Raw genomic sequence first — 25349 nt, 5'->3', positions numbered from 1 at the left:
TCCCCTGCATCGGCAGGCGGACTCTCAACCACTGCGCCACCGGGGAAGCCCTGTTTTATTGATTTTTGGGAATAAATTTGTATATTATAAGAACATTGACTATTGTCATATTTATGGTAGGATTCTTTTAGTTTGGTTTTAATTTTGTTTATACATTTTTGAAGTTCTGTGTTTTTATCTAATTAACTCTAGTATATATTTTTTGCTCTGTGATTTCTTTCATTGCAGTTAAACTTAGAAGTTCTGAGTACTGAATTCAGATAAAAGTTCATCAAAAATTTCTTCTTGGGGAAAGGTAAACTGGGATGAAGTGAGAGAGTAGCATTGACATATATACACTAGCAAATGTAAAATAGATAGCTAGTAGGAAGCAGCTGCATTGCACAGGGAAATCAGCTTTGTGACCACCTAGATGGGTGGGATAGGGAGGGTGCGAGGGAGACTCAAGAGGGAGGGGATATGGGGATATATGTATACGTATAGCTGATTTACTTTGTTATACAGCAGAAACTGACACAACAGTGTAAAGCAACTATACTCCAATAAAGATGTTAAAAAATAAATAAATAAAGTGCCTGGTACACAGGAAAAAAAAATTTCTTCTTGATATTAATGATTGCCTTTAAAAATTTTTGACACATCAAATTTATCATTCCATCTACCATTTCTTTGGCATATGTAATAGCTAGGAACTTGACTTAAAAAGAGGTAACAAATTTTCTTAGCACCATTTATTGAATAAATCTTCTCTACAGATGTGACTTGTAAAGGCAAGCTTATCATATGCTCAATTTTAAAAATAGTATCTAATATTTTTAGTATTCTAGTATCTGTTAACAGGTTGATACTAGGAAAAGAACGAAACTTTATATAACGACAGGGTTATTTTTTGGTGTGGAAGAGTGGATATAGTCCCAGTGTCTAGAGTTGTTCCTGGCATACAGTAAGTGCTCAGTTTTACTGAATGAAAGGGTTTGGGAATTTGAGTTAATTCTTTGATAGAGTAAAGTATTCTCTTCCCACCACTCCCCCCATGGTTATTGCTCTTTTCAGGCTTTCTATTTCTTAAGACAAGTAATATATTTCTACACAATTTGTGTATTCACCAAATACCACTGAACATCTCCCTGTGGAACCAGCACTAAATATTAAGATTTAAATTTTATTACCATAGCGTTTTCTACAATCTAAAAGTTTTAAAAAAATTAAAATAATTCATCCCTATATGTTCCTATATCTTCTTTCTCACAATAAATTTGTTATTCCATTTAATTTTTCCTTGATTGAATTTTTATAGTTTTTTCTGTTTTCATTTTTTAATTTTTTTTGCTTCTTCTTAGTTTTTTTTAAATAAGCAGAAAGGGAAATGATATAATTTATAGTTCTAAGAATTTACCCTTTTAAAATAACATTACATTTTTCTAATATTTTGTGTGTGACTTTTTAAATTAACTAATTATTTTTTTTTATTTAGGTACAATTGATTTACAATGTTGCGTTAGTTTCAGGTGTATAGCAAAGTGATTCAGCTATATATATTCTTTTTCAGATACTTTTCCCTTATAGGTTATTACAGAATATTGAGTATAGTCCTCTGTGCTATACAGTAGGTCCTAGTTGGTTATCTATTTAATATATAGTAGTGTGTATCTGTTAATCCCAAACTCCTAATTGATCCCTCCCCACCTTTCCTCTTTGGTTTTACCATAAGTTTGTTTTCTATGTTTGTGGGTCTATTTCTGTTTTGTATATAAGTTCATTGGTATCTTTTTTTCTTAGATTCCACATATAAGCAATATTGTATGATATTTGTCTTTCTCTGTCTGGCTTACTTCATTTATTATAATAATCTCTAGGTCCATCCAAGTAGCTGCAAATGGCATTATTTCATTCTTTTTTATGACTAAGTAATATTCCATTCCAATATCTATGTATCTATGTATCTATCTACACCACATCTTCTTTATCCATTCATCTGTCGATGGACATTTAGGTTGCTTCCATGCCTTGGCTATTGTAAATATTGCTGCAATGAACATTGGGGTGCATGTATCTTTTTGAATTGCAATTTTCTTTGGATTTATGCCCAGGAGTGGAATTGCAGTGTCATATGTTAGTTCTATTTGTAGTTCTTTAAGGAACCTCCATACAGTTCTCCATAGTGGTTGTACCAATTTCCATTCCCATCAACAGTTAGGAGGGTTCCCTTTTCTCCAGCATTTATTTTTTGTAGACTTTTTGATGGTGGTCATTCTGACCAGTGTGAGTTGGTACCTCACAGTAGTTTTGACTTGCATACCTCTAATAATTAACGATGTTGAGCATCTTTTCATGTGCCTTTTGGCCATTTGTATGTCTTCTTCAAAGAAACGTCTATTTAGATCTTCTGCCCATTTTAAAATTTATTTTTAGTCTTTATTTTTAATAAAAGTATTTACAATTATGGCCTTATTATTTTTAATTTAATTTTTTTTTTGTTTTTTGCATTACGCGGGCCTCTCACTGTTGTGGCCTCTCCCGTTGTGGAGCACAGGCTCCGGACATGCAGGCTCAGCGGCCATGGCTCATGGGCCCAGCTGCTCTGTGGCATGTGGGATCTTCCCGGACCGGGGCACGAACCTGTGTCCCCTGCATCGGCAGGCGGACTCTCAACCCCTGCGCCAGCAGGGAAGCCCTATGGCCTTATTTTTTATAGACTTTTGGTGACAGTTGACAAATTTTGCCCTTTTTTGAATAATTTTTTGTCTTTCAGGTTTTTTTGAGATATAATTGAGATATAGCACTGTATAAATTTAAGGTGTACAGCATAATGATTTGACTTACATCATGAAATGATTATCACAATAAGCTTAGTGAACTTTCCTCATCTCACATAAGATATAAAATACAAGAAATGAACAAAATATTTTTCCTTGTGATGAGAACTCTTAGGATTCACTCATTTAAAAACTTTCATATATAACATAAAACAGTGTTAATTGTATTAATCATGTTGTACATTGTATCCTTAGTACTTATTTTTCTTATAACTGGAAGCTTGTACCTTTTGACCACCTTCATCTAATTCCCCCTCCTCCACCCCCCACCTCTGGTAACCACAAATCTGATCTCTTTTTCTATGAGTTTTTTGTTTGTTTGTTGAAGTATAATTGACCTACAACACTATATTAGTTCCCCATGGTACACAACATAGTGATTCAATATTTCTATGCATGTTAAAATGATCATCACATTAAGTATAGTAATGATCTGTCACCATCAAAGCGTTACATTATTGTTGACTATATTCTCCACATTGTACATTTCATCCCCATGGCTCATTTATTTTGTAACTAGAAGTTTGTACCTCTTAATTTCCCTCAGCTATTTCACTCATCTTGTTTTATTAATATTGTAATTATCCTATAACTTTCTACCCAGTTAGACCCAACATTTATTCCAACTGTCCAGTAGTAACTGGAGTGTAGAGAGGTACACATGTTGATGCAAATGTGTTCATTATATTATTCCAATATTTCGTGAAGTCTTGGAAACTGAAGATGGCAAAGGCTGACAGGGGCACGCTAAATTCAGGGTAAGGTGGGAGCAGTAGGCGGGGACCGGAACATGCAGGGCTTCTTAGGATACAAAAAGGAGTCAGAATTCTGTTCCAAGAGCAGTGGGTAGCAATTGGAGAATTTTAAGGATGGTGCCATGTCTTATGGTTGCTGCATGAAGAGTCTATCAAAGGAGACGAGGACAAAAGTTAGGGAGATCAATTAGGAAGTTATAGAAGCAGTCAGAGGTGGGAAGAATGATGGATACTTGGGCTAAGGATGTGATGGTAGAAATGAGCAAATTGGATGAAGAAGAGACATTTTGAAAGTAGAGTTGATGGAACTTTTGTTAGGTTAAATATGGATTATGCAGGAAAGGAAATAATTGAAATAATTCCTAGTTTCTGGCTTGAGTATTGGATGAACAGTTGGCCACTTAGGGGAATGGTGAGAGCTGGGAAAATAATGTTTTGTGGAGAAAGAAGGAAAGAGTGAGATTTTAGCCACCTTCATTTAAGCTATGTATAATACATGTAAGGGATTTTACTACCCACTTCTCCCAATTTCTAAGTTTAAAAAATCTTATATTTGTAAATTCAGGCTATTGTATACAGTTTCTAGTTATGTAACCTAGGGCAATTTACTGAACTTCTTTTTGCCTCCATTTTCTCATCTGGAAAATAGGGATAATAATGGTACCCATCTTGTAAGTTTTATTGTTGAGATTAAATGAGTTCTCACAGTAAGAGTGTCTAGCACATTAAACAATCAATAGAAGTTACTACTATTACAGTTAGCTTATATGTTTGATCTTTGAAATTTGCTTGGGAAATTTGCATTTCATTTTTCTACTTATTTATATTATTACTTAGAAAACTGTGTTTAATAGATTCAGGGTATTCTACCATAATCCTTTTAAAGCATTTTTTTATTGAAGTATGATTGACATGTAACATTCCATTAGTTTCAGGTATACAACATCATGATTTAACATTTGCATACGTTGTGAAATGATCATCAGAATAAGTCTAGTTTGTATGGTCACCATCTATCACCATACAAAGTTACAAAATTTTTTTTCTTGTGATGAGAACAACTTTCAAACTTGCAATATGATATTATAGACTATAGTCACCATTACATCCCCATGACTTATTTATTTTACAGCTGGAAGTTTGTACCTCTTGATCCCCTCCATCCATTTCATCCACTCTCCAACCATCCTCCCCTTTGGTAATCACCAGTCTGTTCTCTGTATCTATGAGTTTTGTTTGTTTTTTAGACTCCACATATAAGTAAAATCATACAGTATTTGTCTTTCTTTGTCTGACTTATTTCACTTAGCATAATACTCTCAACTTCATCCATGTTGTTTCAAATGGCAAGATTTTATTCTTTTTTATGACTAAGTAATATTTCATTGTGTATACATATACCACATCTTCTGTATTCACTCATTTGTCAATGGACACTTAGGTTGCTTCCATATGCTGGTTATTGTGAGCAATCCTGCACTGAACATAGGGGTGCATATATTTTTCCAAATTAGTGTTTTTGTTTTCTTCAGGTAAGTACCCAGAAGTGGGATTGCTGGGTCATATGGTAGTTTTATTTTTAGTTTTTGAGAAAGCCCCATACTGTTCTCCACAGTGGCTGCACCAATTTACATTCTCACCAACAGTGCACGAGGGTTCCCTTTTCCCCACATCCTTGCCAACACTTGTTTTTTGGGTCCTTTTTTGATGATAGCCATTCTGACAGATGTGGGGTGATATCTCATTGTGGTTCTACCACCATTCTTTTCTTTTTTTCTTTTTTTAAAATTTATTTTTGGCTGTGTTGGGTCTTAGTTGCTGCACACGGGCTTTCTCTAGTTGCGGTGAGCGGGGGCTACTCTTCATTGTGGTGCACGGGCCTCTCATTGCGGTGGCTTCTCTTGTTGCAGAGCATGGCCTCTAGGCACGTGGGCTTCAGTAGTTGCAGCATGTGGGCTCAGCAGTTGTGGCAAATGGGCCCTAGAGCGCATAGGCTCCAGTAGTTGTGGTGCATGGGCTCAGTAGTTGTGGCTCGTGGGGTCTAGAACGCAGGCTCAGTAGTTGTGGTGCACGGGCTTAGTTGGTCGGCAGCATGTGGGATCTTCCTGGACCAGGGATCGAACCCATGTCCCCTGCATTGGCAGGCAGATTGTTAACCACTGTGCCACCAGGGAAGTCGTGCCACCATTCTTTTATAGAATACTTTCCAATAGTTAGGTTTTTATCTTTGAATTAAATCTTGACCACTATGCCTTCTAATATTTTCCAGAAGGACATGTGACTCTTGTTTGTTTGTTTTTAGACCTGACATATGAAGAAATATTCTGTTGCCTTCTCACACTGGAAGCATCTTAGCTGGGATATCAAACTTTTAGTTCACAGACCACACTTTTTCCTGAAAAATGTGTGTGGCTATGGTTCTATTACCTCGGACCTTCCTCGTTTAAAAAAAAAGCCAACCGGATTTCATCCTTCTTGTAGCTAACCTGTGTTTTCTGTTTAGATATTTAATAGGATGTTTTTCCTTTGTCCTTATATTTCAACACTTTATGCTAATGCACATGTCTCTGTGTGGATCTTCTTTCATTAATTTTCTCTCAACAACATAAGACCTTGAAGGGCAGCAAAGCTAGTGAAAACCGTCAGGTTCCCACACCAACAGATGTTCTTTCACACATTAAACCAATGGCATTCATGACACCATCCCTCCAGCAAATACTGCCATTGACTTCTCCCTATCTCTGTTCACCCAGGAAGCAACGTGCAATCGCCAGTACATCTTTATTGCTCCTTTATTTTTCTGGGATATATAGCTTCAAAACAAACATGTGGTTGGGGATATAGTACTCTGCTGGTCTCAGAGAAGACACCATCTGCCTAGGAGAAGGGAAATGGCCTCTTTTCTAATTAGTAAAGGGCGTTGGGTCACTGACCTGGATGGCCATAAAAGGGTCTTCTCCTCTCCTTCTAGGTAAATAAGGCTTCTCTTTTTCAAGAGGTAAAAATATGGCTAGGCTCTGAATTTTTGTGTTTTTTTCAGATTCGCTCCATTTATGAAAGTCGTCCCTAACTCTAGCAATAGATAATTGCCTTTGTTTTCATTTTGCATGTGTCCGTGGGAATTAAATGGGAGCTTGGGACAAGCCATTAGGAGTGGTTTCCTTGACACACCATTTTAAACTGCAAAGTCTCTTTGATTTTAATTTATACGTCAGTGTTTCCATATTGCCCAGTCTCAGAAAAATGTTTCTCAGAATTTACATGCCATTTTAGGTCTCTATATTTTTTTAGACTAAACATGTTTTCTGTATTTTTTAGGCCTCAAACTGCAATTTACATTATCTGAATTGTTTGCCTACTTAGATCACATTCTCTAGACAGTGCTCAACTCTTTACTAGGCGGCAGATAAATAGGCTTATACACAAAATCTTCTATTTATAAAATCTCTCTTTGGGATAACAGCGTGCTTTTTGCAATTCATAGATCTCTTCTAACTTTGGATGCCCAACTTTGAATATTCTTAATTACAAACATGAATGTTCTCCTAAAGCAATACCTAATTTACAGTGATGTACAACATATATATTGGACATCATATATATATGGTATATATATTACACAATGTTTATTTTTATTTGTTTTGTTTGAAAGAAATTTGCTCTCATATGTCTATAAATCTGATGCCAGAGAAGTCTTTTATGCTATAATAATATCTGTGAATCCTACCAATTGTTCATTTCATCTCTGTGTCCATTTCTCTGAGTATATGAAATGGAGGGAAGGAAAACATTTTATTTCAACCAGTAGAATTCAAAGTAGGCAAATATGGTGCACTCAAGTGTTTAGCCCTTTACAAAAAACACAAGGTTTTCCATTAGCAAAAGTGTGATAAAATAAGGGAAAGTTACAGCCCAGAGCAGAAGGTCTAATGTGAAGAAGGAGGACCCTAGAAAGGGGTTTCTCTCTTATTCTGAGCACAGACTCTAGGGTGGCCCAGACTCAGCTGTCTTCTCCCCATTACCACCACACCTCATGTCCCCATCTTATAAAAAACATGTGTAGGGCTTCCCTGGTGGCACAGTGGTTGAGAGTCTGCCTGCCGATGCAGGGGGCACGGGTTCGTGCCCCGGTCCGGGAAGATGCCACATGCCGTGGAACGGCTGGGCCCGTGAGCCATGGCCGCTGAGCCTGCGCGTCCGGAGCCTGTGCTCCGCAACGGGAGAGGCCACAACAGTGAGAGGCCCACGTACCGCAAAAAACAAAACAAAAAACAAAACAAAACGTGCATTGTTTGCTTCTCAAAAAGGGAGTTTCTTTAGAAAGTATACATATAAGGCCAAGAAATAATTTTTCTCCTTTCAAAATTCTGTACCAAAAGTGCCTTCCTTTATCTTTTTGATGTCTTTTAAAGCATATATATAATTTATTTTAAAAACTATATTGTATATAATTTAAATTATATATATAATTTAATATATACATATAATTTATTTTAAAAAATATAAATATTTTGGGATCTTTACGTCAGTTTTGGGTTCCATTCATTCATTCTTTCTTGCAACAAACACTTATCAATCATCTGTAAGTTCTAGATGTGACCTTGACCCTGGAAGTTCCACAGCAATTGAGGCATCATTACGGAACTTAAGGGCTTTATATTTTCAAATGGAAGACAAACATGTACCAAACCAATATAATGATCTATACAATAAAATGTTATAAGAAATTTAACTGAACCATAGACACAGATATTGGGTACCATGGGGCACAAGGAAAATTGGTCAATGGTATTAGAATGGGGGTGGAAGATGGCTTTGAAATGTTGTAAGAGAATCCAGACCCCAGTAGTTTTTCATATCACAGTGCTTTTACGGATGGGTGTGAGTGTTCAATTTTAGCGATTTCATACTTAGAAAAAATAGCCTGAACGCTTCTCATACTGATTATTGAAGAAGAAATTATACTCAGCTCATAATATGCTAGATGCAAATGCTGAGATTCATGCCTCTCCCTTCAACATGCTTCGGGGAAACACTCTAAATAGTTGAGATTCTTAAAAAGCTGGGCTATCTAGTTGATCTATATTTTTCTATAAATATTACAAAACACAAAAGACGGTGTCTATTTTGAAGAAGAAATAGGAAAGCCTGTGATCCTTTTCTGCCGCTCTGAGAATACGGATACTCTGAGTTGCACAGAATGTATTTCCATTTCCTCACCGAAAAAGATAATCTAACATTTTGAGAAGCCCTGGGAAGTAAAACATTTTCTTTTGGATACTTTTTTATTAGGTTAAAAAAAAAAACCAGAAAAACACCCTTTCAACTTTGTTGAAAATTTCCCCTGAAAATATACCTTTGAACACTGATTACATTTTTGTTACACTGGAAAATAGCATGACTTCATTCCCTCTACCCCATGGCTTGCCAGTGCAAAAGCAAGAATTCCTTTGTGGGCCACCACCATGGGGAGAAAATGGCTTCTCTTGCATGGCATAACACAGCTTCAATCATTGCAGCTCTCTCTCACCCTTGCTTAAGTATAGCTCAGGAGCTAGGTGGAGTTGTTGCTAAATGGGAAACACTGTTTTCCACAGAGAGCTTGTGGGACACCCAAGTAGGCCACCAGGGTGTTAGGGAGAACCAGAAAAACAAAGGTATGAGGCCTCTTCTCCCACCGCACCCTCCAATTGCAGGGCTATCAAACCAGAGCCCTGAATGGGCCAGTGGCTGAAGGCTTTGGGGTTTGGATAAGAGAAGGAACAGGAGGGCGGAAAGCAACATTACAGAAAACGGATCCAATTAAATACCCAAAGCAAGTTCAAGATGTTTCAAAAGATCTCCTGGTGAAAAAAAAGAAAATCCTGTTTTGCTTTCCATGAAAAATTCATGAAACAAAACCTAGGAATTTCTCACAGTGCACGCAGGCGGATGGGTGTTTCCACTTCAGAGCCAGCTGAATGAGAGACAAGTGATGTGAAATACTGTTTCTGTGAATAGCAATATAGGGTACGCTTAGATGCTCAGGAACCCTTTGTCCTTACGGCCTTCTTTTAACATGTAGCAAGCTCTCCTGAGGCAAAGGCAATTCTCAGAAACTCAGCCTGGAAATTGAAGACAGGATATCAAGGGGCAGATTAAAATTTTGCCTTATCTTTAAGCAGAGCATCTGGCTGATGATCTCACTGCTCAGAAAAACATCACTTCAGTTTAATAAACATGTTTGGCTGCAGAATTCCCTTGAAGGAGTTCCCTGAGCATTGCTTGGGTATACATGGATTGTTGAGTTAGAGCCCCTTCCTAAGGTACGAGGAGCTGCATCCTCTTGTGATGGCCAGTCTCTCTACCAGCATCCCTGAGGGAGACTAAGTCGATCGTTTCAAACACACCGGAAAGAACTCTCAGTACAATGTAGTTGCTTGTTGCATGGGGGCTGATGGGAAGTGCACAGATGGGTAGTCAGAAATTGCACAAAGAGGATGTTTCCAAAACGTCCAAACAGGCTCCCATCTCCTTCATTCCTTGCCTAAGTGTAAGTGAGCACAGGCAGCTTCCCAGAGGTTTCAGATAATCAAGACATCATTGGTAGGAACAAGAAGTTATGAAAATAGTTTCTGCTTTTCATGTTGCGGTCTGATTCCTCTCATTCTTAAGTTAAGGGTCATTCTGCTTTTTTTTCCTCCCTTTTGTGCTTCTCTGCCCAACCACTTTTCACCCATTCAACTTCCTGCTCCTCTCTTGCATCCAGGTCTTTGTATGACTTGGCACCTCGGGCCTTCACATGTACGGAATACTTTTTGAGCAAATATTTTATTGAATTTCCTAAAAATACACAGGTAGAATGAAAATAGGGCCATGTAAATAAAGGCAGTGGAGTGCTTATGTTTACTAGAAAACGTGCAGAAATATGCTGGTGTAGGACTCTCTGATTCTGTCTCCACTCTGATTCTTTTCAGTGTTAAAAATGCCATTGGACAGAAATAAACTCACAGCCATTTTTACTTGATTTTCTGAACACCAATTTCTGTAGTAATATATTTTCTGAAGTTCAGAACAGTCTGTTCTTCCATAAGGTGATGGTTGCCTTCCTCATAAATTCCCTGTTATCAACAACAACAACAAAATCACATGATGAAAGAGTTGCTTCAGTGGAAAAGATACGGTTCAGAGTTAGAGAAATCAAGTTAATTTTTCTAGTGGTAATGTAAATAAATGGGTGCATGCTTTAAAAAATACCTATATCGGGCTTCCCTGGTGGCGCAGTGGTTGAGAGTCCGCCTGCCGATGCAGGGGACACGGGTTCGTGTCCCGGTTCGGGAAGATCCCACACGCCGCGGAGCGGCTGGGCCCGTGAGCCATGGCTGCTGAGCCTGCGAGTCCGGAGCCTGTGCTCCGCAACGGGAGAGGCCACGACAGTGAGAGGCCCGCGTACCGCAAAAAAAAAAAAAGCCTATATCATGCTTAGATATATAATCTAAAATTTATTCAGCAAGTCAGCATCTGATTACACCTAACTTTTCCTATTGTCACCAATACTTAACCCAGCATCTTCATACATTTAATCATTAGTACTTTTGTCATTCATCAGTAGGATAAACCAAGTGAAAAGCCACTAGCCAAAATATCTGTGTCATTAGGGCAGTGGCTTTCTTCTCACCCAGGTGCCAATACCTGTTCACAATTGTCCTGTTACATAAAGCAGTCTCGTAGGAGCAAATCATGCTTTCTCGTTAGTCAGGTTCATCATATCACCTCGGTTTTGTGAAAGTTGGACAGCATTTGTAGATGCAAAGTGGAAGCCCTGAGTTAAAGTTAAATATAAGTTGATCTTGGATCAAAACAAGCGGGCTTTTTGAAGTTGAAATGTTACCTAACTGTTGACATTCACTGAGGATCTTTTATTCCTTTTCATGCTATAAACCATTGAGACAGGAGCCAAAAATGGTCTTTCCTAAGGAACGCTCCATCTTTCTCCTGGGACGTTTATTTCTGTTTTATTTTCATCTTTTCTTTTTAATGGGATTCAAACGCTAACTTTATATTTGCCTATTTATAATTGTTTAGAACAGCACATTAAAAAATAATGGGGCAATGACTGTGTTTCAAATTCTTTTTTTAAAATTTATTTTATTGAGGTATAGTTGATTTACAACATTGTGTTAATTTCTACTGTAGAGCAAAGAGATTCAGTTATACATATACATTCTCTTCATATTCTTCCCCAGTATGGTTTATCACGTGTCTCAAATTCTGGTGGATATACTTTTAAAGTATATTTGCAAGTAAGTTTGTAGTACTGTGAAGAAGCTGCATAGATTTAATGAGGGTGAACCAGGTATTCTAAACAGCTTTTCCAAAAAAGGGAACTCTAAGTTAAAGGCAAGCAAGCAAAATTCCTTTTTTCCCTCCTAACTAAAGAGACAAGTTAACTTGCCAAGTGAAAACTCGAAGTCCCAAGAAATACCCTAAACACAGAAAAATAAGCACATAGATGAATGCCTCCCCTTTTCCTCCTTGGTTTGAGGCCGACTGACAGCACCAGGTGGCAGCCCTCGGGAGCTGCCCGCTGCAGATGCCCTACCTCACAGCCAAAAGCTGGCAGGAATTAAGCAGAAACATGTACTTCCTGTGGAGGGCAACGGTCAGCAGGTGGGATGAGCAGGCAGACTGCGTTCGGAGCCCGTCCTCCTGTGTGGTCATCTGGGCTGCCTTCCACGTGGGCACCCAGGGCCCGGAACAGGACATTTGCTCAGCGTTCTGTTGGACGCCGTTCAAATGCAATTATGCTGTATGTCGTTGCGGAATAGATGACTTAGAGGTTCCACACAAATTGAATTTTGAGGCCAGCTTGAAATTACATTAGATCTGGGGGCTTTGACTAAAGCCTGTCTGAATCCCCCCTGCATTCCCCTTAGGGTCATCTTTCTTTAATCATTCACTAATGTTTTCCTGGTTAGGTCACTGATGAATAGATGACATTAAGTCTCCTTCCTCCCCCCTTCCTTTTTAGTATTGTACATAACGTTTTATTAATTTGTCCTTTTTGGCTGCTGTCAAGACAGCAAATATGAAACTGATTTCCGAACCCCAAGAAATTGACTTTTTTCTCATTCTGCTTTGTACCGTTAAGTCTCAAAGGCAAAGAACAATGACCAGAATGTGATAAAAGTGAGGTGCTCTGACGCTTAGCTGTTGTCTGTAAGAACACTTTTATCAACAGAGAGACACCAAAAGAATTAAACAGATTCGACTCATGAGAAAGATAAGAACTTGCCCCTCAGGCTGGGAAGCACAAATGCCCATTCTTAGATTAACAGCACCCTGTGTCTCTGATGATTACTTCATTTTTCTTGATATCCTATTAAAGCAATAAACGACGAATCTCAGAAAATTGTTAAAGGTACAGCAAAGTTAGAAAGCTTCCTCCATCCTTACATTGTCTCTGCAAACTTTAGCAGGTAGTGTAAGTATATTACCAATGCATTTGTTAGGTTGTAAAATTTCTCTGATAAATTATAGAGTCAGCTAAGCTATGCACAATAGCTTTATTTTCATCATTCAATCAAGAATTATTAGGAAACTTTCATGAGGAAGGTACAGCTCATGATGTCCTCTACATCCTATCATCAGAAGAGCTTAGTTAATAATATTCTAAAGCTGGGGAACAGTGATGAATGGTTTGCGGGAAATTTGTTGGGGGGAGAACTCAGAAGACACTTGACAAAGATTGCTGCATAGCCCGCTTGACAAAAACTGATGTTTCAGCAAACTTGGCATCAAATCATATTTCTATAAAATATAAAGTAAGTTGTATCTCATTTCCCATTAGTTTATTTATTTATTTTAGCTTCTTTTTTAATTAAAAAATTTTTTTATTGGAGTATAGTTGATTTATAATGTTTCAGGTGCACAGCAAAGTGATTCAGTTACATATATATATATATATATATATATATACACACATATATATCTATTCTTTTTCAGATTCTTTTCCATTATGTTATTCTTTTCCATTATAGGTTATTATCCCATTAGTTTTATATTGTATTCATTCAAGAAACATTTATTAGAGGGCTACTATGTGCCAGGCTCTGGGTTGAACACTGGAGAGAGGATGATAAATAAGACACAGTCTCTGGCCTTAAGCAGATTATGGCTGAGTAGGGGAGACAGACACATAAATAAGTCATTTCGAAGTATTGTATGAGGCACCAGGGTACAGGGTTAACTGGTGGCATAAAGAAGGGACTTCTCAGCAGTACCTGGGGAGGTAGCTCCCTCAAATATCTCAACTGTTTCTGTTACAGCTGTTAAAATGATCAAGACTCCTACTTGCATTGAGATATTTTTGAAGTTCAACACGCACACACATACACACATTGTGTGCACATGTATCCGTGTATGTGTACATACTGGCAGATGTTCACTAAGTGAGCACATGTAGTCTGCCCCCAGATCCACAAGTAGAATACGAGAGGATTCTGGAAGCTCCCTTGTTCCCTCTCCCATTGCCACTCTTTCCAAAGACAGTGACTCTTCTGTCTTCTAACACCAGAGTTTACTCTTGCCTGCTTTTAAGTTTTATATAAAGAGAATCATCCAGCAGGCCTTCTTTGATATATGGCTACTTTTCTCAATATTATATTTGTGGGATTCATCCCTGTTGAACAAACTGGTTGTAACAATGGTCTGTTCCTTCTCTATGATATACAGCATTCTATTTTGTGAATATACCACAATTTATTTACCCATGCTTGTATGATGGAATCTGGGTTGTTTCCTGTTTGGGCTGTTATAAATATTGTCTCTGTGAACATTCCTGCACACGCCTTTTGGTGAACACATGCATTCATATCTATCGGGTATATACCTAGGAGTAGAATTTCTGGATCATAAAGAATGCATATGTTCAGCTCTCATAGATGCTGCCAACCAGTATTCCAAAGGGATTTTTAGCAGTTTACATGACCACCGTCTACATCCTCGAGTTCCATTTGCTCCACATCCTCCCCAATGCTTGGCATTGTCTGTTTTTTCCACTTTAGCCATTCTCTTGGCTATATAGTGGTCTCTCATTGTGGTTTTATTTATGAAACCTGGGAGTTTTTAAATTATAAAATCAGAGATGTGTTCCCACAGACAACTGCTCTGAATAGAGAGCTGGAAAATTTTTGGAAAGGAAGAGGTTCAGTAATTTAATCTGCTGTCTGTGGGACTTTGAGTGCTGTGGTATTGTTGCAATACTCAGAATTGTGAAGCATCTCCTCAATTCATGCCTCTTCCATAGTTTCTTTCATTTCATCATTCTGCTTTTTACCTTCCCGCTGGCTTCCTCAAACTTTGGGAATAAGAATGAAAATGATGGTAATAGCTGACAATTTTGTGGGCTACTATTTGCCAGGCACTGTTCCACAGTGGTTTACAGGTACCCTCACGACAATTTCGTGAGTTAGATAGTGTGATTCCCTCCATTTTACAGGTGGATGAATAAGGCACAGAGACGGTGAGTAACTCATCCAGGTTACACAGGAAGTCTTGGAGCCTGGATTTGAACTGGGGTGGACAGACTCTGAACCCAGGCTCTTATACCACCCTATGCTGGTGGAGCTTGAAGCCTGCCCCTTTTCTTTTCCGTGTGTATTTGTATTTTCCAATAGAAAAAGATTAGAGAATCATAGCTTCTCAATAGATATTCTCATCTAAAACAAATCCTCCATCAGTTATGGGAGACTTATTGGCAGTGTCCCCTGAGCTGTTGTTAGATGCTATGGTGCATGTAAGGTGAGGAGTTTAATAAGACTCTGCCCCTTGCATAGAACCCATAAACTTCCAAGTTCTTTTCCATCTATATTCTCACTTGATCTTCATGAAAGTCAACTGAGGAGAGAATTAAGACTGAGAAGTGAGTTGCCAAAGGTCAAATGGCAAATGAATGGCAGAAGCAGGATCTGAGCCTAGATTCAGATCCTGGGTTTTCCTGATGAACTTCAGAATGTGATGCACAGAGTCAAATTTGAATACTAGGTAAAAAAAATGCAAAGGGTAAAATTCTGTATAATCCAGGCCAAAAGTTTCTCCAGGTTCTACGCATGAGTGTATCTCTTAACTCTGTGAGTGAAAACCATCTACACTGATTTTAATTTGCATTTGCGTATTTTAATTGGTTTTCTCCCCAAGTTTCTTGTCTAGTTTTTGGAGGGTAGGGGTTGTGTTTTTAGTAGTACTGATATCCAAACGGCTTCATAAGGACTAAATTCAGTGATTGAATTACTAATGAACAGAAAAAATATGTATATAAAAGTTTGACTTAATAGTGAATAATAACCAAAAAATTAGTACAGTCCTTTTGTGTTTTTGGAGTCATAAAAGTCTACTCTTTTAGATTAATTACTACAGAAATCTAAAGAAGAATCTCTTATTAGTGACTTTTATGCCATCCAGTGGACAACTCTGTAATTTTCCTAACACTTATTCACTAAAGAAAACAAACTTAATTTCCATGTGCCACCATGTTGATAAATGTTGCCTCTAAAAAGGGCATTAAGTATTTCAGTGCCACCCACCATGTAAACACCTATGTCATATGTAACTTCCAGACTTACATCTATAATGTTGACAGAAAAGGCAGGGTCAAAATTAAAATGTGAATCTTGTGGGCTCCACCACAATGATATTCCTTGTTTCCTTGCAAGAACTTCTCTGAAATCAGAAAAACAAGTCTTCCCATCCTTTCCCCACATTTTCCAAGTGGCTCATAGAATTTTGTTGGAATTTGATAGGAGTCCCTCTTCTCAACTGTGTACACTTTGCGCCCATGGAACCCCAGGAATCACCCACTTCTTTTTCATATTTGAGACTCTTCTAGGACTTTAATGAAACCAATTGAGGGTGGTGTAAGTAGCATTTAAAGAATAGAATAGAATAGACTATGTAGTGCCTACCATTGTGGCATGAAGCTTGTTTCAGTTGGACGTGCACGGAAGTGTCATGATACTGAGTCCTGATGTGAATATATTTCTTACCGTGGTTGTGTCTGTGCCAGTTATTTACTTTTGTCTCTCAACTCCAAATCCACCCTCTCTACACTGCTCTGTAATGTTGGCATTTGGATTCTCCTATGTTGTCTGGCTCTTGTTAGGTTCTGCAAGTAGAAGGTGCTAGAGAGAGAGGAGAAGGTGGGAGGAGGGGAGAAGGGGCTTCCTTTCTGTTCTTCTGTTTCCCTCAGCATCGCTCCAGCAACAGCATCAGCTCCAGCCTCCAGCTTCTCTCACCTTCTTTCAGGTCTCCAGCCGTAGAGGTACCAGCCAAAATCGGAGGGTGCACCTCCTCAAATGTATGGACGTCAGCTTCTCAGAACCCTTCCTGCACGATCCCGGTTCTAACCACCCCACCTCTTATTCTTTGTTCCCCCTCCCAAGACTAGGTAGCTGATTGCTACGGTTATTATCTCTAGATATTATTTTAGTGCTCCCTTTCTGCTCTTTCAACATGGTTAACCAATTCCTTGTGTTTTTTTTTTAGAAAATGAAGGTGGAGGTTTGATAGAGGTTTTGTTTTTTTTAAAATTAATTCATTAATTTTTATTTTTGGCTGTGTTGGGTCTTCGTTTCTGTGCGAGGGCTTTCTCTAGTTGTGGCAAGCGGGGGCCACTCTTCATCACGGTGCGCGGGCCTCTCACTATCGTGGCCTCTCTTGTTGCGGAGCACAGGCTCCAGACGCGCAGGCTCAGCAGTTGTGGCTCACGGGCCTAGTTGCTCCGCGGCATGTGGGATCTTCCTAGACAAGAGCTTGAACCCGGTCCCCTGCATTAGCAGGCAGATTCTCAACCACTGCGCCACCAGGGAAGCCCCAATTCCTTGTTTTAAATCCCTCTGTTTGAAATACCCACAGGGATTTTCATTTTCTTGACTAAATTCTGAATGAGACATAGTCAAGAAAAAAAAGTTGAAAAGCCATTGCTTTGGGCATTGACTCTTCAGTCTTTTGTCACTCGTATAGTGTGTATCACAGCAACTTGAGCACCTTGGTAAGATGCTTGGCTCACTTTGCTTTTTTTCCAAAAGGAAAAAAAGCATAAAAAATGCGTACAGTGTAGCTCATTTAATTTTAGAGTTGAAGGCATTTATCTTGGCATTATGACATGGGATATAAGATATATCTAGGAAGGGACTAAAGAGGAACTGGTACCAGCTTTCCTAACACTTAGGTTATCCCAGCTACAAGATGCAGTGCTGTGTTGGAAAGTTTTGGTGTCTATAACTGTATTACTCCCCACTCTCTGACACACAGATGAAGTGATGAGTCATTTACATTCACCCTGGGCGTGGCTAGTGTTTGATTATATGAATCCAGGACACCAAGAGAAGGCTACCATCTTTCACTTAGGAAGAGGAACCGAAAGACCCAGCCTGTAGCCATGGTTTTCATCTGTCTGGCAAATACATTTTGTTTGGCCCACAGAGTACTTTGTTAAAATGTGAATTAGTTGCCAAGATGTAAAAAAGATCAGATTTCCAGGGTCTCCAGGAACTTAGGGAATACTGGATCTTCATTCCCACAGGGTACCAAGTACTTTATGGGGCTTTTTTTTTTTTTTTTTTGTCTAGTTGCCATAATCCCCCCTAGTCCTTTATACTTGGATTTTTATTCTTTCCTTTATGTTGCCTGCCTGGCTCCTGGGGGCATTTGTGTTTTGACTCTTGACCTGGAAGAAGCAAACTAGGCTGATGGGGGCTGGAGACAATGTGGCTTGGGAAGGAGGGAGGAGGAGAAGTAAGATAGATAAAATAGATGCAGACTTCTTGGACGAGTGAGCTAGGAGGTATCAGACAACTGCCAAGGGAAAGGGTACTTGGGAACGTGTGAAGGAGAGTAAATGTGCTGTTTATAAAGTTGTGCTATATCATCTACCCTGACTCTCCATCTGCCCACAAGAATATCAGTACAACTACCTTACTGGAGTTTGTGTGTTTGTGTGTGTGTGTTGCTTTCTTCTGTGGCCAGATCGTTGACAATGGGCTAAGACAGTCGTAGAGACAGGTGGAACTAGAGGAGAAATGGCTGAGGAAAGCCCAGGCACAGGCCAGTTACATATTTTCTGAGTGATTTTTTTTTAATGAGGTTTTTGAAGTCCATATGTACGGCTACCTAAATATTTGGTAATAGAAAATTAATTTTAATTGGTAAGCCTCATTAACTTTAGTCAGTCAAAAACAGTACTGCAAAAATAACGTTCCTCAACTGTTGCTTCATGGCATCACTGCTTTTTCACTTAACTTTCCCATGATTTTAAACACTTATTAAAACCATTCACCACTAGGTGTCAAACTTTTAAATGTGCATTAATTTATAAATAAATGAAGTATAAGTATAATCTATCTACATATAAACATAAACCATAAGGCGGCTTTGAAATGCATGGGTCCACTTACATGCAGATATCTTTCCATAGTAAATACTATAGTGCTACACAGTCCATAGTTGTTTGAATCCACAGATGCAGAGGAACCGCAGATATGGGGGTCCGACTATAAATTATACTAACCCCACCTTGTTTAAGGGTCAACTGTATGTAGAGAATTATAAAACTATATGTATAAAATAATATAGAACTATATATAATTATATAGAACTATATAAAACTATCTATAAATAATCTGGCTTTAGTGACATAGATAGGAATGTGTACCTTTGCCCTCACGAAGTTTTGTACTTTCTTAGATTATACATACATATTGAAGTTGTCTTAAAAAAATAAGTAACAATGTAAAGTCATTTAAGATCATCTATAATCCAGTTCCAGAGGTAATCAATGCTAAAATTTGGGTATCTTCAACTAACGTTATAATCAATAGGGAAAAACTGAGAGCTTTTCCCTTAAGAGCTGGCACAAAGCAAGGATGCCCACTCTCACAAGTTCTAGTCAACATAGTGCTGTAAGTCCCAGACAGAACAATTAGACAAGAAAAACTAGACAACTCCACAAAAAACTGTTAGAAATAATACATGGATTCAGTAAAATTGCAAGATACAAAATCAATATACAAAAGTCAGATGTGTTTCTATACACTAACAATGTACTATCCAAAAACGAAACCAAATAAGCAATTTCATTTACAATAGCATTGGAAAGAATAAAATGCTTAGGAATAAATTTAACCAAGGAGGTGAGATATCTAAACACTGAAAACTATAAAATACTGATTAAAGGAATTGAGGAAAACATAAATAAATGGAAAGATATCTTTTGTGCATGGAATGGAAGAATTAATATTGTTAAAATGTCCGTAGTACTCAGAGTGGTCCACAGATACAATGGAAAATTCCAATGGCATTTTTCACAGAAATAGAAAAAACAGTGCTAAAATTCATATGGAACCATAAAAGACCCTTAATAGCCAGGGCAATCTTGAGAAAGAAGAGCAAAGTTGAAGACATTATACTTCCTGATTTCAGATTACTGACATTACAAAGCTAGTAATCAAAACAGTTTGGTACTGGCAAAAAACAGACTCACAGACCAGTGGAATAGAAAAGTGAGCCTAGAAATAAACCCGTACATTTATGGTAAACTAATCTTCAACAAGGCCCCAAGAATGAGGAAAATATAGTCTTTTCAATAAATACTATTGGGAAAACTGGCTAGCCACATGCAAAATAATGAAATTGGACCCTTACTCTGCACAATACACAAACAGTAACTCAAAATTGGTCAAAGACTTAAATGTTAAGTCTGAAAACTGTAAGACTAGAAAAAAGTATAAGGTAAAACCTCCTTGACATTGGTCTTGGCAATTATTTTTGAATATGGAACAAGGAACAAAAGCAAACATGAACAAGTGAAACTACACCAAACTAAATAGCTTCTGGAAAGCAAAGGAAACAATCAATAAAATGAAGAGGAAACCCATAGAATGGGAGAAAATATTTGCAAACCAAATATCTGATGAGTTAAAATCCAAAATATATAAGGAGCTCATAAAACTCAATAACTTGTTTTAAAAAATGGACAAAGGACCTGAATAGACATTTTTCTGAAGAAAATATACAAATGGGCAACAGGTATATGAAAAGGTGCTCAGCATCACTAATCATCTGGGAAATACAAATCAAAACCACAATGAGATATCACCTTACACCTGTCAGGATGGCTATTATCAAAAAGACAAAAGAGAACAAGTGTTGGTGAGACTGTGGAGAAAAGGGACCCTCTGTGCACCACTGGTGGCTCAGCCATTATGGAAAACAGTGTGGAAGTTCCCCCCAAATTAAAACTAGAACTACCATATGATCCAACAATCACACCTCTGGGTATATATCCTGTGATATTGTGACATGATAAGAAATATATACTTGGTATTCATCTCCGTTCCTGATATAGAGTTCCTAAAACCCTTGGAATTTCCTGTGATGAAACCTATAAAGATGTCTTTCATTATGTTAATAAGGTGACTTTTGGAGAGCACCTAAAGATGGGGGCTAGTTGCCAGTGGAGCCAATCATGTGATTAGAGGGTTGGAACTTTCAGTGCTACCCTCCAACCTCCTGGGAGAGGAGAGGGGCTGGAGGTTCAATCAATCACCAATGGTCAATGATTTGATCAATCATGTTTAAGTAATGAAAACCCATAAAACCCCAAAAGGACAGAGTTTGGAGAGATTCTAAGTTGGTGAACCAGAAAGCATCCATGTACCACTGTGCTGAGTGCTAAAGTCCATGGGGACAGAGCTCCTTTGTTTGGGATCTAACCCGATGTATCTCTTCATCTGGCTGTTGATTTGTGTCCTATAATATGCTTTGTAATAAATCAGTAATCTAGTGAGTTCACTGGTTACCTGAGATCTGTGAGCTGCTCTAGCAAGTTAGTAGAACCCAAGGAGGAGGTCGTGGGAACCTCCAAAATGTAGCCAGTGGTCAGAAGCACAGGTAACTGGTAGCTAGACTTGCAACTGGCAAGTGGGGGGAAGTCTTGGGAAGTCCACAGCCCTTAACCTGTGGAATCTAATGCTATCTCCAGAAAGTATTGGAATTGAATTGAATTGTAGGACACTTAGCTGGTGTCAGAGAATTGCTTAGTGTGGGGAAAAAAACCACATATTAGAGTTGGTGTCAGAATCACATATCCAAAGGAAATGAAATCAGTATCTGGAAGAGATTTTTTTTTTAACATCTTTATTGGAGTATAATTGCTTTACAATGGTGTGTTAGTTTCTGCTTTATAACAAAGTGAATCAGCTATACATATACATATATCCCCATATCCCCTCCCTCTTGCGTCTCCCTCCCACCCTCCCTATCCCACCCCTCTAGGTGGTCACAAAGCACCGAGCTGATCTCCCTGTGCTATGTGGCTGCTTCCCACTAGCTATCTATTTTACATTTGGTAGTGTATTTATGTCCATGCCACTCTCTCACTTTGTCACAGCTTACCCTTCCCTCTCCCCATAGCCTCAAGTCCATTCTCTAGTAGGTCTGTGTCTTTATTCCTGTCTTACCCCTAGGTTCTTCATGACTTTTTTTTTTCCTTAAATTCTATATATATGTGTTAGCATATGGTATTTGTTTTTCTCTTTCTGACTTACTTCACTCTGTATGACAGACTCTAGGTCCATCCACCTCACTACAAATAGCTCAGTTTCGTTTCTTTTTATGGCTGAGTAATATTCCATTGTATATATGTGCCACATCTTCTTTACCCATTCATCCGATGATGGACACTCAGGTTGTTTCCATCTCTGGGCTATTGTAAATAGAGCTGCAATGAACATTTTGGTACATGACTCTTTTTGAATTATGGTTTTCTCAGGGTATATGCCCAGTAGTGGGATTGCTGGATCATATGGTAGTTCTATTTGTCGTTTTTTAAGGAAACTCCATACTGTTCTCCACAGTGGCTGTATCAATTTACATTCCCACCAACAGTGCAAGAGGGTTCCCTTTTCTCCACACCCTCTCCAGCATTCATTGTTTGTAAATTTTTTGATGATGGCCATTCTGACTGGTGTGAGATGTTATCTCACTGTAGTTTCGATTTGCATTTCACTAATGATTAATGAAGTTGAGCATTCTTTCATGTGTTTGTCGGCAATCTGTATATCTTCTTTGGAGAAATGTCTGTTTAGGTCTTCTGCCCATTTTTGGATTGGGTTGTTGTTTTTTTGATATTGAGCTGCATGAGCTGCTTGTAAATTTTGGAGATTAGTCCTTTGTCAGTTGCTTCATTTGCAAATATTTTCTCCCATTCTGAGGGTTGTCTTTTGGCCTTGTTTATGGTTTCCTTTGCTGTGCAAAAGCTTTTAAGTTTCATTAGGTCCCATTTGTTTATTTTTGTTTTTATTTCCATTTCTCTAGGAGGAGGAAGAGATATTGTACTCATGTTTACTGCAGTAGTATTTACAATAACCAAGCTATGGAAGCAATCTAAATGTTTGTCCACAGATGAATGGATAAAGAAATTCTGGTATATCTATACAATGGAATATTATTCAGTCTTAAAAAAGAAGGAACTCCTGCCATTTGCAACAACATGGATGGGATTTACCTCACCTCCAATTGTGGGAGGTTTGAGGGGGGATAAGAGATGTCTCATTCTCTTGGTTACAGGACTTGGTTCAGGGCTGGGAAATAAGAAATAAGTCAAACAAACCAGGACCCCAAGCTGGTTTTTGTTCAGATTTCTCTTCCCATATAACTTGAATAAGGGTACATGTAGCCCAGGAAGATCTCTAGGGTAGGACCTACCTGAGACTACCAGGTAGAAACAGGAGTAGATTGGAGAAATGTAGAGAGAGAAACTAGGTCATGGCACAGTATTGGAACTTTGGGTCAAGGCTTTATCTGAAGCTACTTCTATCCCTGAATTGTCAGTTATGTTATCAATCATTCCCTATCCTATTCAAGCCAGATGGCTTTAATTTTTCATTTCTACGTTTGTAACTTGAAGAGTCCTTCTGACACAGTGTGTATATATGTGCATGGTGTGTGTGTGGGTGTGTATAACAAAACTGCTGTTATCCTGAATATGAAGTTTTTATACTGTCTTCTCTTTCAAGTAACATTACATCAGGAATAATTTCTGATGCCATTAAATAATCCTCAAAAACATGACTTTAATAGTGTATGCTATTGCACAGAAGGGATGTGACATCTTTTATTGAAATAGTTCCTACTGTTGAATATTTAGGTGCTCTCATAAGCTTTCAAGTATTTATGTCAATTTACTCAATCTCCGTCTACAATTTTATATCATTCTGTTGTCAAAATGGCCTTCTTCTTGTTTCTGTCTGCTTTTATGAGCCTTATGGTTTTTCACAGACAACAAGGTAAATCTATCATGTTCCATCCATCAAGTAATCCTTCATTGTTTGCTTAAAATTTTCTTCAAGTGTCACTTTCTTCAAGAAGCCTAACCTTAAAAACATGGCTCAAAACCACTCATTACAATATTACTGACACATGATCAGTCTTTGCCAAATCACCCAAAGAAAACAATTTCTTGCTTAAAAAGAAGAAAAGTATATGTATCCGGTGAAAACATTCTTCTTGCATTTCCTCACAGTGCTAGTACCTAGTAGGTATCCCATCAATATAGGACAACAGCAAGTCTGTGATGACTTGTGATAATTTCTAGGTTGAAGACTTCTTCCTTCTAAACTCTCACCATTAGTCCATTCTTCAAGATCCCTTATTAATTCCAGAGGCAGTTTATTGAAAGTAACAAAGGACCAATTTGTTACTTTGGATCAATTCATTCTCTTCACAGAGCAGACATAGAAGACTCCAGAAACCAACTCAGAGCCCTGGAATGTTGCAAATTGGTGCTGTTTCCTTTGCAACCAGAGGTTTGAACTGAAAGATTTGCAGCATTGAACGGAGTGGGTTTCTTTATTTTGGCAGGCAGTTCCACAGCCTTTGGTAGTGGTGAAGGTGATCATCTGGGTTGCATTTTCTTTCTTTTTACCTTAGAAGTTGAGCTCCAGAGGAAAGGAGCTGGTGCCGTTGGTTTCTATGAAGCCCCTCTCCTCTCTTCATCAAGTTTTTAATTTTAATGTAGGCTGCTAAATGTCCTATTTTAATCATTCATCACTTTTCAACTGTGTCATTTCTGATCTGTAAAATGGAGGTAAAATGCTTCACAGAATGTGAAAATCAAAGGACACCACATATGTGTAGATGCTTAGAACGGATGAACCATTAAAATTTTGTGGGTTAACTTAGAGAACAGAAATCTACAGTGGTTCTGAAGGTTTTCTAAAATGTGTACTTTATTAAGACAAAATGATCTAGAATGGGCAAATTCATAAAATGGAATGTAAACTACTTACACTTTATTAAATAATTAACTTAGGATTAATTATACATGCAACAAAGTGCAAATACTCTTAAATGTAATCATGATTCCACCTTACCATTACTCTTATTCAGGTATCAACTAAATGAAATTGCTGTATGGACTAGAGCACATTCTTTATTTATCAAATGAGTGAAAATAAAATAATCCTCTTCATGTAGCCTATTTTTGTTGTTGTGGCTATAACATTATCACTTACTTGTATTAGTGCCTTAACAAAAACTATTACAGAGACTTCTCAAATTCTTTGTCCATAATTGCTCACCATTCCTCACCTGTATTTCTGAAGAGGTTTGCTTTCTTAGATAATACCTTCTAAAAGTACTTACAGCTAGTGTCAGCATCTTCCTGTTCCTTGTTCTAGCTCTGGTTGTGTTCCACTAGGAAGTAAGCTCTGTGAAGGCAGGGTCCTTGCTAGTTTGTTTCTTG

The sequence above is a fragment of the Aethalodelphis obliquidens genome, unplaced genomic scaffold (genome assembly GCF_003676395.1).
Source record: "Aethalodelphis obliquidens isolate GAN/ISIS:26980383/991018 unplaced genomic scaffold, ASM367639v1 scaffold17, whole genome shotgun sequence".
NCBI lineage: Eukaryota > Metazoa > Chordata > Mammalia > Artiodactyla > Delphinidae > Aethalodelphis > Aethalodelphis obliquidens.
Note: the sequence above shows the minus strand (reverse complement) of the source record.